This window comes from Humulus lupulus, chromosome 2 (genome assembly GCF_963169125.1).
Source record: "Humulus lupulus chromosome 2, drHumLupu1.1, whole genome shotgun sequence".
Lineage (NCBI taxonomy): Eukaryota > Viridiplantae > Streptophyta > Magnoliopsida > Rosales > Cannabaceae > Humulus > Humulus lupulus.
This window is the reverse complement of record NC_084794.1, coordinates 590,895-607,438: the sequence shown is the minus strand read 5'-3', so window position 1 is coordinate 607,438 and position 16,544 is coordinate 590,895.

The window sequence follows — 16,544 nt, the reverse complement described above, 5'->3', positions numbered from 1 at the left end:
AATGGTCAATATTTTTGTTTGGTTGAATTAGGACCCCAATTCATGGTCTATAATAGCCCTATATAATATTATTGAGATGGGAAAAGGTTCAAAAATATTAGAGCTTGTTAGAGAGAAATATGAGTGAATTACGAAATCGCTTCGGAGCCCTAGGCAGCTGCCTAGGAGATTTGGCCTGAAAGGTCAATTTTAATGTTTGGTTGAATTAGGACCCCAATTCATGGAAAATAATGGCCCTATATAATATTATGGATATGGGAAAAGGTTAAAAAAAATTAGAGCTTGTTGGATGGAAATATGAGGGAATTACGAAATCGCTTCGGAGCCCTTGGCAGCTTGCCTAGGAGATTTGGCCTGAAAGGTCAATTTTTTTGTTTGGTTGAATTAAGACCCCAATTCATGGTCAATAATAGCCCTACATAATATTTTTGAGATTGGAAATGGTTCAAAAAAACTAGAGCTATTTAGAGAGAAATATGAGTGAATTACGAAATCGCTTCGGAGCCCTAGGCAGCTGCCTATGAGATTTGGCCTGAAAGGTCAATTTTTTTGTTTGGTTGAATTAGGACCCCAATTCATGGTCAATAATCGCGCTATATAATATTATTGAGATGGGAAAAGGTTCAAAAAATTAGAGCTCGTTCGAGAGAAATATAAGTGAATTACGAAATCGCTTCGGAGCCCTAGGCAGCTGCCTAGGAGTTTTGGCCTGAAAGATCTATTTTTTTGTTTGGTTGGATTAGGACCCCAATTCATGGTCAATAATAGCCCTATATAATATTATTGAGATGGGAAAAGGTTCAAAAAAATTAGAGCTTGTTAGAGAGAAATATGAGTGAATTACGAGATCGCTTCGGAGCCCTAGGCAGCTACCTAGGAGATTTGGCCTGAAAGGTCAATTTTTTTGTTTGGTTGAATTAGGACCCCAATACATGGTCAATAATCGCCCTATATAATATTATTGATATGGGAAAAGGTTCAAAAAAATTAGAGCTTGTTAGAGAGAAATATGAGTGAATTACGAAATCGCTTCGGAGCCCTAGGCAGCTGCCTAGGAGATTTGGCCTGAAAGGTCAATTTTTTTGTTTGGTTGAATTAGGACCCCAATTCATGGACAATAATAGCCCTATATAATATTATTGATATGGGAAAAGGTTCAAAAAAATTAGAGCTTGTTAGAGGGAAATATGAGGGAATTACGAAATCGCTTCGGAGCCCTAGGCAGCTGCCTAGGAGATTTTGCCTGAATGGTCAATATTTTTGTTTGGTTGAATTAGGACCCCAATTCATGGTCTATAATAGCCCTATATAATATTATTGAGATGGGAAAAGGTTCAAAAATATTAGAGCTTGTTAGAGAGAAATATGAGTGAATTACGAAATCGCTTCGGAGCCCTAGGCAGCTGCCTAGGAGATTTGGCCTGAAAGGTCAATTTTAATGTTTGGTTGAATTAGGACCCCAATTCATGGAAAATAATGGCCCTATATAATATTATGGATATGGGAAAAGGTTAAAAAAAATTAGAGCTTGTTGGATGGAAATATGAGGGAATTACGAAATCGCTTCGGAGCCCTTGGCAGCTTGCCTAGGAGATTTGGCCTGAAAGGTCAATTTTTTTGTTTGGTTGAATTAAGACCCCAATTCATGGTCAATAATAGCCCTACATAATATTTTTGAGATTGGAAATGGTTCAAAAAAACTAGAGCTATTTAGAGAGAAATATGAGTGAATTACGAAATCGCTTCGGAGCCCTAGGCAGCTGCCTATGAGATTTGGCCTGAAAGGTCAATTTTTTTGTTTGGTTGAATTAGGACCCCAATTCATGGTCAATAATCGCGCTATATAATATTATTGAGATGGGAAAAGGTTCAAAAAATTAGAGCTCGTTCGAGAGAAATATAAGTGAATTACGAAATCGCTTCGGAGCCCTAGGCAGCTGCCTAGGAGTTTTGGCCTGAAAGATCTATTTTTTTGTTTGGTTGGATTAGGACCCCAATTCATGGTCAATAATAGCCCTATATAATATTATTGAGATGGGAAAAGGTTCAAAAAAATTAGAGCTTGTTAGAGAGAAATATGAGTGAATTACGAGATCGCTTCGGAGCCCTAGGCAGCTACCTAGGAGATTTGGCCTGAAAGGTCAATTTTTTTGTTTGGTTGAATTAGGACCCCAATACATGGTCAATAATCGCCCTATATAATATTATTGATATGGGAAAAGGTTCAAAAAAATTAGAGCTTGTTAGAGAGAAATATGAGTGAATTACGAAATCGCTTCGGAGCCCTTGGCAGCTGCCTAGGAGATTTGGCCTGACAGGTCAATTTTAATGTTTGGTTGAATTAGGACCCCAATTCATGGACAATAATAGCCCTATATAATATTATTGAGATGGGAAAAGTTTCAAAAAATTAGACATTGTTAGAGAGAAATATAAGTGAATTACGAAATCGCTTCGGAGCCTTAGGCAGCTGCCTAGGAGTTTTGGCCTGAAAGGTCAATTTTTTTGTTTGGTTGAATTAGGACCCCAATTCATGGTCAATAATCGCCCTATATAATATTATTGAGATGGGAAAAGGTTCAAAAAAATTAGAGCTTGTTAGATAGAAATATGAGTGAATTACGAAATCGCTTCGGAGCCCTAGGCAGCTGCCTAGGAGATTTGGCCTGAAAGGTCAATTTTTTTGTTTGGTTGAATTAGGACCCCAATTCATGGACAATAATAGCCCTATATAATATTATTGATATGGGAAAAGGTTCAAAAAAATTAGAGCTTGTTAGAGGGAAATATGAGGGAATTACGAAATCGCTTCGGAGCCCTAGGCAGCTGCCTAGGAGATTTGGCCTGAAAGGTCAATTTTTTTGTTTGGTTGAATTAGGACCCCAATACATGGTCAATAATCGCCCTATATAATATTATTGAGATGGTAAAAGGTTCAAAAAAATTAGAGCTTGTTAGATAGAAATATGAGTGAATTACGAAATCGCTTAGGAGCCCTAGGCAGCTGCCTAGGAGATTTGGCCTGAAAGGTCAATTTTAATGTTTGGTTGAATTAGGACCCCAATTCATGGAAAATAATAGCCCTATATAATATTATTGATATGGGAAAAGGTTCAAAAAAATTAGAGCTTGTTAGAGGGAAATATCAGGGAATTACGAAATCGCTTCGGAGCCCTAGGCAGCTGCCTAGGAGATTTGGCCTGAATGGTCAATATTTTTGTTTGGTTGAATTAGGACCCCAATTCATGGTCTATAATAGCCCTATATAATATTATTGAGATGGGAAAAGGTTCAAAAAAATTAGAGCTTGTTAGAGTGAAATATGAGTGAATTACGAAATCGCTTCGGAGCCCTAGGCAGCTGCCTAGGAGATTTGGCCTGAAAGGTCAATTTTAATGTTTGGTTGAATTAGGACCCCAATTCATGGACAATAATAGCCCAATATAATATTATTGATATGGGCAAAGGTTCAAAAAAAATTAGAGCTTGTTGGAGGGAAATATGAGGGAATTACGAAATCGCTTCGGAGCCCTGGACAACTGCCTAGGAGATTTGGCCTGAAAGGTCAATTTTTTTGTTTGGTTGAATTAGGACCCCAATTCATGTTCAATGTTAGCCCTATATAATATTATAGAGATGGGAAATGGTTCAAAAAAATTAGAGCTGATTAGAGTAAAATATGAGTGAATTACGAGATCGCTTCGGAGTCCTAGGCAGCTGCCTAGGAGATTTGGCCTGAAAGGTCAATTTTAATGTTTGGTTGAATTAGGACCCCAATTCATGGACAATAATAGCCCTATATAATATTATTGAGATGGGAAAAGTTTCAAAAAATTAGACATTGTTAGAGAGAAATATGAGAGAATTACGAGATCGCTTCAGAGCCCTAGGCAGCAGCCTAGGAGATTTGGCGTGAAAGGTCAATTATTTTGTTTGGTTGAATTAGGACCCCAATTCATGGTCAATAATAGCCCAATATAATTTTATTGAGATGGGAAAAGGTTCAAAAAAATTAGAGCTTGTTAGGGAGAAATATGAGTGAATTACGAGATCGCTTCGGAGCCCTAGGCAGCCGCCTAGGAGATTTGGCCTGAAAGGTCAATTTTTTTGTTTGGTTGAATTAGGACCCCAATTCATGGTCAATAATAGCCCAATGTAATTTTATAGAGATGGGAAAAGGTTCAAAAAAATTAGAGCTTGTTAGGGAGAAATATGAGTGAATTACGAGATCGCTTCGGAGCCCTAGGAAGCCGCCTAGGAGATTTGGCCTGAAAGGTCAATTTTTTTGTTTGGTTGAATTAGGACCCCAATTCATGTTCAATGTTAGCCCTATATAATATTATAGAGATGGGAAATGGTTCAAAAAAATTAGAGCTGATTAGAGTAAAATATGAGTGAATTACGAGATCGCTTCGGAGTCCTAGGCAGCTGCCTAGGAGATTTGGCCTGAAAGGTCAATTTTTTTGTTTGGTTGAATTAGGACCCCAATTCATGGTCAATAATAGCCCTATATAATATTATTGAGATGAGAAAAGGTTCAAAAAAATTAGAGCTTGTTAGAGAGAAATATGAGAGAATTACGAGATCGCTTCAGAGCCCTAGGCAGCAGCCTAGGAGATTTGGCGTGAAAGGTCAATTATTTTGTTTGGTTGAATTAGGACCCCAATTCATGGTCAATAATAGCCCAATATAATTTTATTGAGATGGGAAAAGGTTCAAAAAAATTAGAGCTTGTTAGGGAGAAATATGAGTGAATTACGAGATCGCTTCGGAGCCCTAGGCAGCCGCCTAGGAGATTTGGCCTGAAAGGTCAATTTTTTTGTTTGGTTGAATTAGGACCCCAATTCATGGTCAATAATAGCCCTATATAATATTATTGAAATGGGAAAAGGTTCAAAAAAATTAGAGCTTGTTAGAGAGAAATATGAGTGAATTACGAAATCGCTTCGGAGCCCTAAGCAGCTGCCTAGGAGATTTGGCCTGAAAGGTCGATTTTTTTGTTTGGTTGAATTAGGACCCCAATTCATGGTCAATAATAGCCCTATATAATATTATTGATATGGGAAAAGGTTCAAAAAAATTAGATCTTGTTAGAGAGGAATATGAGTAAATTACGAGATCGCTTCGGAGTCCTAGGCAGCGGCCTGGGAGATTTGGCCTGAAAGGTCAATTTTTTTGTTTGGTTGAATTAGGACCCCAATTCATGGTCAATAATAGCCCAATATAATTTTATTGAGATGGGAAAAGGTTCAAAAATATTAGAGCTTGTTAGGGAGAAATATGAGTGAATTACGAGATCGCTACGGAGCCCTAGGCTGCCGCCTAGGAGATTTGGCCTGAAAGGTCAATTTTTTAGTTTGGTTGAATTAGGACCCCAATTCATGGTCAATAATAGCCCTATATAATATTATTGAGATGGGAAATGGTTCAAAAAAATTAGAGCTAATTAGAGTGAAAGATGAGTAATTTACCAGATCGCTTCGGAGCCCTAGGCAGCTCTGCCTAGGAGATTTGGCTTGAAAGGTCAATTTTTTTGTTTGGTTGAATTAGGACCCCAATTCATGGTCAATAATAGCCCAATGTAATTTTATTGAGATGGGAAAAGGTTCAAAAAAATTAGAGCTTGTTAGGGAGAAATATGAGTGAATTACGAGATCGCTTCGGAGCCCTAGGAAGCCGCCTAGGAGATTAGGCCTGAAAGGTCAATTTTTTTGTTTGGTTGAATTAGGACCCCAATTCATGTTCAATGTTAGCCCTATATAATATTATAGAGATGGGAAATGGTTCAAAAAAATTAGAGCTGATTAGAGTAAAATATGAGTGAATTACGAGATCGCTTCGGAGTCCTAGGCAGCTGCCAAGGAGATTTGTCCTGAAAGGTCAATTTTTTTGTTTGGTTGAATTAGGACCCCAATTCATGGTCAATAATAGCCCTATATAATATTATTGACATGGGAAAAGGTTCAAAAAAATTAGAGCTAGTTAGGGAGAAATATGAGTGAATTACGAGATCGCTACGGAGCCCTAGGCAGCTGCCAAGAGATTTGGCCTGAAAGGTCAATTTTTTTGTTAGGTTGAATTAGGACCCCAATTCATGGTCAATAATGGCCCTATACAATATTATTGAGATGGGAACAGGTTCAAAAAAATTAGAGCTTGTTCAAGACAAATATGAGTGAATTACGAAATCGCTTCGGAACCCTAGGCAGCTGCCTAGGAGATTTGGCCTGAAAAGTCAATATTTTTGTTTGGTTGAATTAGGACCCCAATTCATGGTCAATAATAGCCCAATATAATTTTATTGAGATGGGAAAAGGTTCAAAAAAATTAGAGCTTGTTAGGGAGAAATATGAGTGAATTACGAGATCGCTTCGGAGCCCTAGGCAGCCGCCTAGGAGATTTGGCCTGAAAGGTCAATTTTTTTGTTTGGTTGAATTAGGACCCCAATTCATGGTCAATAATAGCCCTATATAATACTATTGAAATGGGAAAAGGTTCAAAAAAATTAGAGCTTGTTAGAGAGAAATATGAGTGAATTACGAAATCGCTTCGGAGCCCTAAGGAGCTGCCTAGGAGATTTGGCCTGAAAGGTCGATATTTTTGTTTGGTTGAATTAGGACCCCAATTCATGGTCAATAATAGCCCTATATAATATTATTGATATGGGAAAAGGTTCAAAAAAATTAGATCTTGTTAGAGAGGAATATGAGTGAATTACGAGATCGCTTCGGAGTCCTAGGCAGCGGCCTGGGAGATTTGGCCTGAAAGGTCAATTTTTTTGTTTGGTTGAATTAGGACCCCAATTCATGGTCAATAATAGCCCAATATAATTTTATTGAGATGGGAAAAGGTTCAAAAATATTAGAGCTTGTTAGGGAGAAATATGAGTGAATTACGAGATCGCTACGGAGCCCTAGGCTGCCGCCTAGGAGATTTGGCCTGAAAGGTCAATTTTTTTGTTTGGTTGAATTAGGACCCCAATTCATGGTCAATAATAGCCCTATATAATATTATTGAGATGGGAAATGGTTCAAAAAAATTAGAGCTAATTAGAGTGAAATATGAGTAATTTACCAGATCGCTTCGGAGCCCTAGGCAGCTCTGCCTAGGAGATTTGGCTTGAAAGGTCAATTTTTTTGTTTGGTTGAATTAGGACCCCAATTCATGGTCAATAATAGCCCAATGTAATTTTATTGAGATGGGAAAAGGTTCAAAAAAATTAGAGCTTGTTAGGGAGAAATATGAGTGAATTACGAGATCGCTTCGGAGCCCTAGGAAGCCGCCTAGGAGATTTGGCCTGAAAGGTCAATTTTTTTGTTTGGTTGAATTAGGACCCCAATTAATGTTCAATGTTAGCCCTATATAATATTATAGAGATGGGAAATGGTTCAAAAAAATTAGAGCTGATTAGAGTAAAATATGAGTGAATTACGAGATCGCTTCGGAGTCCTAGGCAGCTGCCTAGGAGATTTGTCCTGAAAGGTCAATTTTTTTGTTTGGTTGAATTAGGACCCCAATTCATGGTCAATAATAGCCCTATATAATATTATTGACATGGGAAAAGGTTCAAAAAAATTAGAGCTAGTTAGGGAGAAATATGAGTGAATTACGAGATCGCTACGGAGCCCTAGGCAGCTGCCAAGAGATTTGGCCTGAAAGGTCAATTTTTTTGTTAGGTTGAATTAGGACCCCAATTCATGGTCAATAATGGCCCTATACAATATTATTGAGATGGGAACAGGTTCAAAAAAATTAGAGCTTGTTCAAGACAAATATGAGTGAATTACGAAATCGCTTCGGAACCCTAGGCAGCTGCCTAGGAGATTTGGCCTGAAAAGTCAATATTTTTGTTTGGTTGAATTAGGACCCCAATTCATGGTCAATAATAGCCCTATATAATATTATTGAGATGGGAAAATGTTCAAAAAAATTAGAGCTTGTTAAAGTGAAATATAAGTGAATTACGAGATCGCTTCGGAGTCCTAGGCAGCTGCCTAGGAGATTTGGCCTGAAAGGTCAATTTTTTTATTTGGTTGAATTAGGACCCCAATTCATGTTCAATGTTAGCCCTATATAATATTATAGAGATGGGAAATGGTTCAAAAAAATTAGAGCTGATTAGAGTAAAATATGAGTGAATTACGAGATCGCTTCGGAGTCCTAGGCAGCTGCCTAGGAGATTTGTCCTGAAAGGTCAATTTTTTTGTTTGGTTGAATTAGGACCCCAATTCATGGTCAATAATAGCCCTATATAATATTATTGAGATGAGAAAGGGTTCAAAAAAATTAGAGCTTGTTAGAGAGAAATATGAGAGAATTACGAGATCGCTTCGGAGCCCTAGGCAGCAGCCTAGGAGATTTGGCGTGAAAGGTCAATTTTTTTAATTGGTTGAATTAGGACCCCAATTCATGGTCAATAATAGCCCAATATAATTTTATTGAGATGGGAAAAGGTTCAAAAAAATTAGAGCTTGTTAGGGAGAAATATGAGTGAATTACGAGATCGCTTCGGAGCCCTAGGCAGCCGCTAGGAGATTTGGCCTGAAAGGTCAATTTTTTTGTTTGGTTGAATTAGGACCCCAATTCATGGTCAATAATAGCCCTATATAATATTATTGAAATGGGAAAAGGTTCAAAAAAATTAGAGCTTGTTAGAGAGAAATATGAGTGAATTACGAAATCGCTTCGGAGCCCTAAGCAGCTGCCTAGGAGATTTGGCCTGAAAGGTCGATTTTTTTGTTTGGTTGAATTAGGACCCCAATTCATGGTCAATAATAGCCCTATATAATATTATTGATATGGGAAAAGGTTCAAAAATATTAGAGCTTGTTAGGGAGAAATATGAGTGAATTACGAGATCGATACGGAGCCCTAGGCAGCTGCCTAGGAGATTTGGCCTGAAAGGTCGATTTTTTTGTTTGGTTGAATTTGGACCCCAATTCATGGTCAATAATAGCCCTATATAATATTATTGATATGGGAAAAGGTTCAAAAAAATTAGATCTTGTTAGAGAGGAATATGAGTGAATTACGAGATCGCTTCGGAGTCCTAGGCAGCGGCCTGGGATATTTGGCCTGAAATGTCAATTTTTTTGTTTGGTTGAATTAGGACCCCAATTCATGGTCAATAATAGCCCAATATAATTTTATTGAGATGGGAAAAGGTTCAAAAATATTAGAGCTTGTTAGGGAGAAATATGAGTGAATTACGAGATCGCTACGGAGCCCTAGGCAGCCGCCTAGGAGATTTGGCCTGAAAGGTCAATTTTTTTGTTTGGTTGAATTAGGACCCCAATTCATGGTCAATAATAGCCCTATATAATATTATTGAGATGGGAAATGGTTCAAAAAAATTAGAGCTAATTAGAGTGAAATATGAGTACTTTACGAGATCGCTTCGGAGCCCTAGGCAGCTGCCTAGGAGATTTGGCCTGAAAGGTCGATTTTTTTGTTTGGTTGAATTAGGACCCCAATTCATGGTCAATAATAGCCCAATGTAATTTTATTGAGATGGGAAAAGGTTCAAAATAATTAGAGCTTGTTAGGGAGAAATATGAGTGAATTACGAGATCGCTTCGGAGCCCTAGGAAGCCGCCTAGGAGATTTGGCCTGAAAGGTCAATTTTTTTGTTTGGTTGAATTAGGACCCCAATTCATGTTCAATGTTAGCCCTATATAATATTATAGAGATGGGAAATGGTTCAAAAAAATTAGAGCTGATTAGAGTAAAATATGAGTGAATTACGAGATCGCTTCGGAGTCCTCAGCAGCTGCCTAGGAGATTTGGCCTGAAAGGTCAATTTTTTTGTTTGGTTGAATTAGGACCCCAATTCATGGTCAATAATGGCCCTATACAATATTATTGAGATGGGAACAGGTTCAAAAAAATTAGAGCTTGTTCAAGACAAATATGAGTGAATTACGAAATCGCTTCGGAACCCTAGGCAGCTGCCTAGGAGATTTGGCCTGAAAAGTCAATATTTTTGTTTGGTTGAATTAGGACCCCAATTCATGGTCAATAATAGCCCTATATAATATTATTGAGATGGGAAAAGGTTCAAAAAAATTAGAGCTTGTTAAAGTGATATATAAGTGAATTACGAGATCGCTTCGGAGTCCTAGGCAGCTGCCTAGGAGATTTGGCCTGAAAGGTCAATTTTTTTATTTGGTTGAATTAGGACCCCAATTCATGTTCAATGTTAGCCCTATATAATATTATAGAGATGGGAAATGGTTCAAAAAAATTAGAGCTGATTAGAGTAAAATATGAGTGAATTACGAGATCGCTTCGGAGTCCTAGGCAGCTGCCTAGGAGATTTGTCCTGAAAGGTCAATTTTTTTGTTTGGTTGAATTAGGACCCCAATTCATGGTCAATAATAGCCCTATATAATATTATTGAGATGAGAAAGGGTTCAAAAAAATTAGAGCTTGTTAGAGAGAAATATGAGAGAATTACGAGATCGCTTCGGAGCCCTAGGCAGCAGCCTAGGAGATTTGGCGTGAAAGGTCAATTTTTTTAATTGGTTGAATTAGGACCCCAATTCATGGTCAATAATAGCCCAATATAATTTTATTGAGATGGGAAAAGGTTCAAAAATATTAGAGCTTGTTAGGGAGAAATATGAGTGAATTACGAGATCGCTTCGGAGCCCTAGGCTGCCGCCTAGGAGATTTGGCCTGAAAGGTCAATTTTTTTGTTTGGTTGAATTAGGACCCCAATTCATGGTCAATAATAGCCCTATATAATATTATTGAAATGGGAAAATGTTCAAAAAAATTAGAGCTTGTTAGAGAGAAATATGAGTGAATTACGAAATCGCTTCGGAGCCCTAAGCAGCTGCCTAGGAGATTTGGCCTGAAAGGTCGATTTTTTTGTTTGGTTGAATTAGGACCCCAATTCATGGTCAATAATAGCCCTATATTATATTATTGATATGGGAAAAGGTTAAAAAAAATTAGATCTTGTTAAAGAGGAATATGAGTGAATTACGAGATCGCTTCGGAGCCCTAGGCAGCTGCCTAGGAGATTTGGCCTGAAAGGTCAATTTTTTTGTTTGGTTGAATTAGGACCCCAATTCATGGTCAATAATAGCCCAATATAATTTTATTGAGATGGGAAAAGGTTCAAAAATATTAGAGCTTGTTAGGGAGAAATATGAGTGAATTACGAGATTGATACGGAGCCCTAGGCAGCTGCCTAGGAGATTTGGCCTGAAAGGTCGATTTTTTTGTTTGGTTGAATTAGGACCCCAATTCATGGTCAATAATAGCCCTATATAATATTATTGATATGGGAAAAGGTTCAAAAAAATTAGATCTTGTTAGAGAGGAATATGAGTGAATTACGAGATCGCTTCGGAGTCCTAGGCAGCGGCCTGGGATATTTGGCCTGAAAGGTCAATTTTTTTGTTTGGTTGAATTAGGACCCCAATTCATGGTCAATAATAGCCCTATATAATATTATTGAGATGGGAAAAGGTTCAAAAAAATTAGAGCTTGTTAGAGAGAAATATGAGTGAATTACGAAATCGCTTCGGAACCCTACGCAGCTGCCTAGGAGATTTGGCCTGAAAAGTCTATTTTTTTGTTTGGTTGAATTAGGACCCCAATTCATGGTCAATAATAGCCCTATAAAATATTATCGAGATTGGAAAAGGTTCAAAAAAATTAGAGCTTGTTAAAGAGAAATATGAGTGAATTACGAAATCGCTTCGGAGCCCTAGGCAGCTGCCTAGGAGATTTGGGCTGAAGGTTCAATTTTTTTTTTTTGGTTGAATTAGGACCCCAATTCATGGTCAATGATAGCCCTATATAATATTATTGAGATGGGAAATGGTTCAAAAAAATTAGAGCTAATTAGAGTGAAATATGAATGATTTACGGGATCGCTTCGGAGCCCTAGGCAGCTGCGTAGGAGATTTGGCCTGAAAGGTCAATTTTTTTGTTTGGTTGAATTAGGACCCCAATTCATGGTCAATAATAGCCCAATATAATTTTATTGAGATGGGAAAAGGTTCAAAAAAATTAGAGCTTGTTAGGGAGAAATATGAGTGAATTACGAGATCGCTTCGGAGCCCTAGGAAGCCGCCTAGGAGATTTGGCCTGAAAGGTCAATTTTTTTGTTTGGTTGCATTAGGACCCCAATTCATGTTCAATGTTAGCCCTATATAATATTATTGAGATGGGAAATGGTTCAAAAAAGTTAGAGCTAATTAGAGTGAAATATGAGTGAATTACGAGATCGCTTCGGAGTCCTAGGCAGCCGCCAAGGAGATTTGGCCTGAAAGGTCAATTTTTTTGTTTGGTTGAATTAGGACCCCAATTCATGGTCAATAATAGCCCTATATAATATTATTGAAATGGGAAAAGGTTCAAAAAAATTAGAGCTTGTTAGAGAGAAATATGAGTGAATTACGAAATCGCTTCGGAGCCCTAAGCAGCTGCCTAGGAGATTTGGCCTGAAAGGTCGATTTTTTTGTTTGGTTGAATTAGGACCCCAATTCATGGTCAATAATAGCCCTATATAATATTATTGATATGGGAAAAGGTTCAAAAAAATTAGATCTTGTTAGAGAGGAATATGAGTGAATTACGAGATCGCTTCGGAGCCCTAGGCAGCTGCCTAGGAGATTTGGCCTGAAAGGTCAATTTTTTTGTTTGGTTGAATTAGGACCCCAATTCATGGTCAATAATAGCCCAATATAATTTTATTTAGATGGGAAAAGGTTCAACAATATTAGAGCTTGTTAGGGAGAAATATGAGTGAATTACGAGATCGATACGGAGCCCTAGGCAGCCGCCTAGGAGATTTGGCCTGAAAGGTCAATTTTTTTGTATGGTTGAATTAGGACCCCAATTCATGGTCAATAATAGCCCTATATAATATTATTGAGATGGGAAAAGGTTCAAAAAAATTAGAGCTTGTTAGAGAGAAATATGAGTGATTTACGAAATCTCTTCGGAACCCTAGGCAGCAGCTTAGGAGATTTGGCCTGAAAAGTCTATTTTTTTGTTTGGTTGAATTAGGACCCCAATTCATGGTCAATAATAGCCCTATAAAATATTATTGAGATTGGAAAAGGTTCAAAAAAATTAGAGCTTGTTAAAGAGAAATATGAGTGAATTACGAAATCGCTTCGGAGCCCTAGGCAGCTACCTAGGAGATTTGGGCTGAAAGGTCAATTTTTTTTTTGGTTGAATTAGGACCCCAATTCATGGTCAATGATAGCCCTATATAATATTATTGAGATGGGAAATGGTTCAAAAAAATTAGAGCTAATTAGAGTGAAATATGAGTGATTTACGAGATCGCTTCGGAGACCTAGGCAGCTGCCTAGGTGATTTGGCCTGAAAGGTCAATTTTTTTGTTTGGTTGAATTAGGACCCCAATTCATGGTCAATAATAGCCCAATATAATTTTATTGAGATGGGAAAAGGTTCAAAAAAATTAGAGCTTGTTAGGGAGAAATATGAGTGAATTACGAGATCGCTTCGGAGCCCTAGGCAGCCGCCTAGGAGATTTGGCCTGAAAGGTCAATTTTTTTGTTTGGTTGAATTAGGACCCCAATTAATGGTCAATAATTGCCCAATATAATTTTATTGAGATGGGAAAAGGTTCAAAAAAATTAGAGCTTGTTAGAGAGAAATATGAGTGAATTACGAAATCGCTTCGGAGCCCTAGGCAGCCGCCTAGGAGATTTGGCGTGAAAGGTCAATTTTTTTGTTTGGTTTAATTAGGACCCCAATTCATAGTCAATAATAGCCCAATATAATTTTATTGAGATGGGAAAAGGTTCAAAAAAATTAGAGCTTGTTAGGGAGAAATATGAGTGAATTACGAGATCGCTTCGGAGCCCTAGGAAGCCGCCTAGGAGATTTGGCCTGAAAGGTCAATTTTTTTGTTTGGTTGAATTAGGACCCCAATTCATGGTAAATAATGGCCCTATATAATATTATTGAGATGGGAAAAGGTTCAAAAAAATTAGAGCTAGTTAGGGAGAAATATGAGTGAATTACGAGATCGCTACGGAGCCCTAGGCAGCTGCCAAGAGATTTGGCCTGAAAGGTCAATTTTTTTGTTAGGGTGAATTAGGACCCCAATTCATGGTCAATAATAGCCCTATATAATATTATTGAGATGGGAACAGGTTCAAAAAAATTAGAGCTTGTTCAAGAGAAATATGAGTGAATTACGAAATCGCTTCGGAACCCTAGGCAGCTGCCTAGGAGATTTGGCCTGAAAAGTCTATTTTTTTGTTTGGTTGAATTAAGACCCCAATTCATGGTCAATAATAGCCCTATAAAATATTATTGAGATTGGAAAAGGTTCAAAAAAATTAGAGCTTGTTAAAGAGAAATATTAGTGAATTACGAAATCGCTTCGGAGCCCTAGGCAGCTGCCTAGGAGATTTGGGCTGAAAGGTCAATTTTTTTGTTTGGTTGAATTAGGACCCCAATTCATGGTCAATGATAGCCCTATATAATATTATTGAGATGGGAAATGGTTCAAAAAAATTAGAGCTTGTTAAAGAGAAATATGAGTGAATTACGAAATCGCTTCGGAGCCCTAAGCAGCTACCTAGGAGATTTGGGCTGAAAGGTCAAAAAATTTTTTTGGTTGAATTAGGACCCCAATTCATGGTCAATGATAGCCCTATATAATATTATTGAGATGCGAAATGGTTCAAAAAAATTAGAGCTAATTAGAGTGAAATATGAGTGATTTACGAGATCGCTTCGGAGCCCTAGGCAGCTGCCTAGGAGATTTGGCCTGAATGGTCAATTTTTTTGTTTGGTTGAATTAGGACCCCAATTCATGGTCAATAATAGCCCAATATAATTTTATTGAGATGGGAAAAGGTTCAAAAAAATTAGAGATTGTTAGGGAGAAATATGAGTGAATTACGAGATCGCTTTGGAGCCCTGGGCAGCCGCCTAGGAGATTTGGCCTGAAAGGTCAATTTTTTTGTTTGGTTGAATTAGGACCCCAATTCATGGTCAATAATGGCCCTATATAATATTATTGAGATGGGAAAAGGTTCAAAAAAATTAGAGCTAGTTAGGGAGAAATATGAGTGAATTACGAGATCGCTACGGAGCCCTAGGCAGCTGCTAAGAGATTTGGCCTGAAAGGTCAATTTTTTTGTTAGGGTGAATTAGGACCCCAATTCATGGTCAATAACAGCCCTATATAATATTATTGAGATGGGAACAGGTTCAAAAAAATTAGAGCTTGTTCAAGAGAAATATGAGTGAATTACGAAATCGCTTCGGAACCCTAGGCAGCTGCCTAGGACATTTGGCCTGAAAAGTCTATTTTTTTGTTTGGTCGAATTAGGACCCCAATTCATGGTCAATAATAGCCCTATAAAATATTATTGAGATTGGAAAAGGTTCAAAAAAATTAGAGCTTTTTAAAGACAAATATGAGTGAATTACGAAATCGCTTCGGAGCCCTAGGCAGCTGCCTAGGAGATTTGGGCTGAAAGGTCAATTTTTTTGTTTGGTTGAATTTGGACCCCAATTCATGGTCAATGATAGCCCTATATAATATAATTGAGATGGGAAATGGTTCAAAAAAATTAGAGCTTGTTAAAGAGAAATATGAGTGAATTACGAAATCGCTTCGGTGCCCTAGGCAGCTGCCGAGGAGATTTGGCCTGAAAGGTCAATTTTTTTGTTTTGATGAATTAGGACCCCAATTCATGGTCAATAATAGCCCAATATAATTTTATTGAGATGGGAAAAGGTTCAAAAAAATTAGAGCTTGTTAGGGAGAAATATGAGTGAATTACGAGATCTCTTCGGAGCCCTAGCCAACCGCCTAGGAGATTTGGCCTGAAAGGTCAATTTTTTTGTTTGGTTGAATTAGGACACCAATTCATGGTCAATAATAGCCCTATATAATATTATTGAGATGGGAAAAGGTTCAAAAAAATTAGAGCTAGTTAGGGAGAAATATGAGTGAATTACGAGATCGCTACGGAGCCCTAGGCAGCCGCCTTGGAGATTTGGCCTGAAAGGTCAATTTTTTTGTTTGGTTGAATTAGGACCCCAATTAATGGTCAATAATTGCCCAATATAATTTTATTGAGAAGGGAAAAGGTTCAAAAAAATTAGAGCTTGTTAGAGAGAAATATGAGTGAATTACGAAATCGCTTCGGAGCCCTAGGCAGCAGCCTAGGAGATTTGGCGTGAAAGGTCAATTTTTTTGTTTGGTTGAATTAGGACCCCAATTCATAGTCAATAATAGCCCAATATAATTTTATTGAGATGGGAAAAGGTTCAAAAAAATTAGAGCTTGTTAGGGAGAAATATGAGTGAATTACGAGATCGCTTCGGAGCCCTAGGCAGCCGCCTAGGAGATTTGGCCTGAAAGGTCAATTTTTTTGTTTGGTTGAATTAGGACCCCAATTCATGGTCAATAATGGCCCTATATAATATTATTGAGATGGGAAAAGGTTCAAAAAAATTAGAGCTAGTTAGGGAGAAATATGAGTGAATTACGAGATCGCTACGGAGCCCTAGGCAGCTGCCAAGAGATT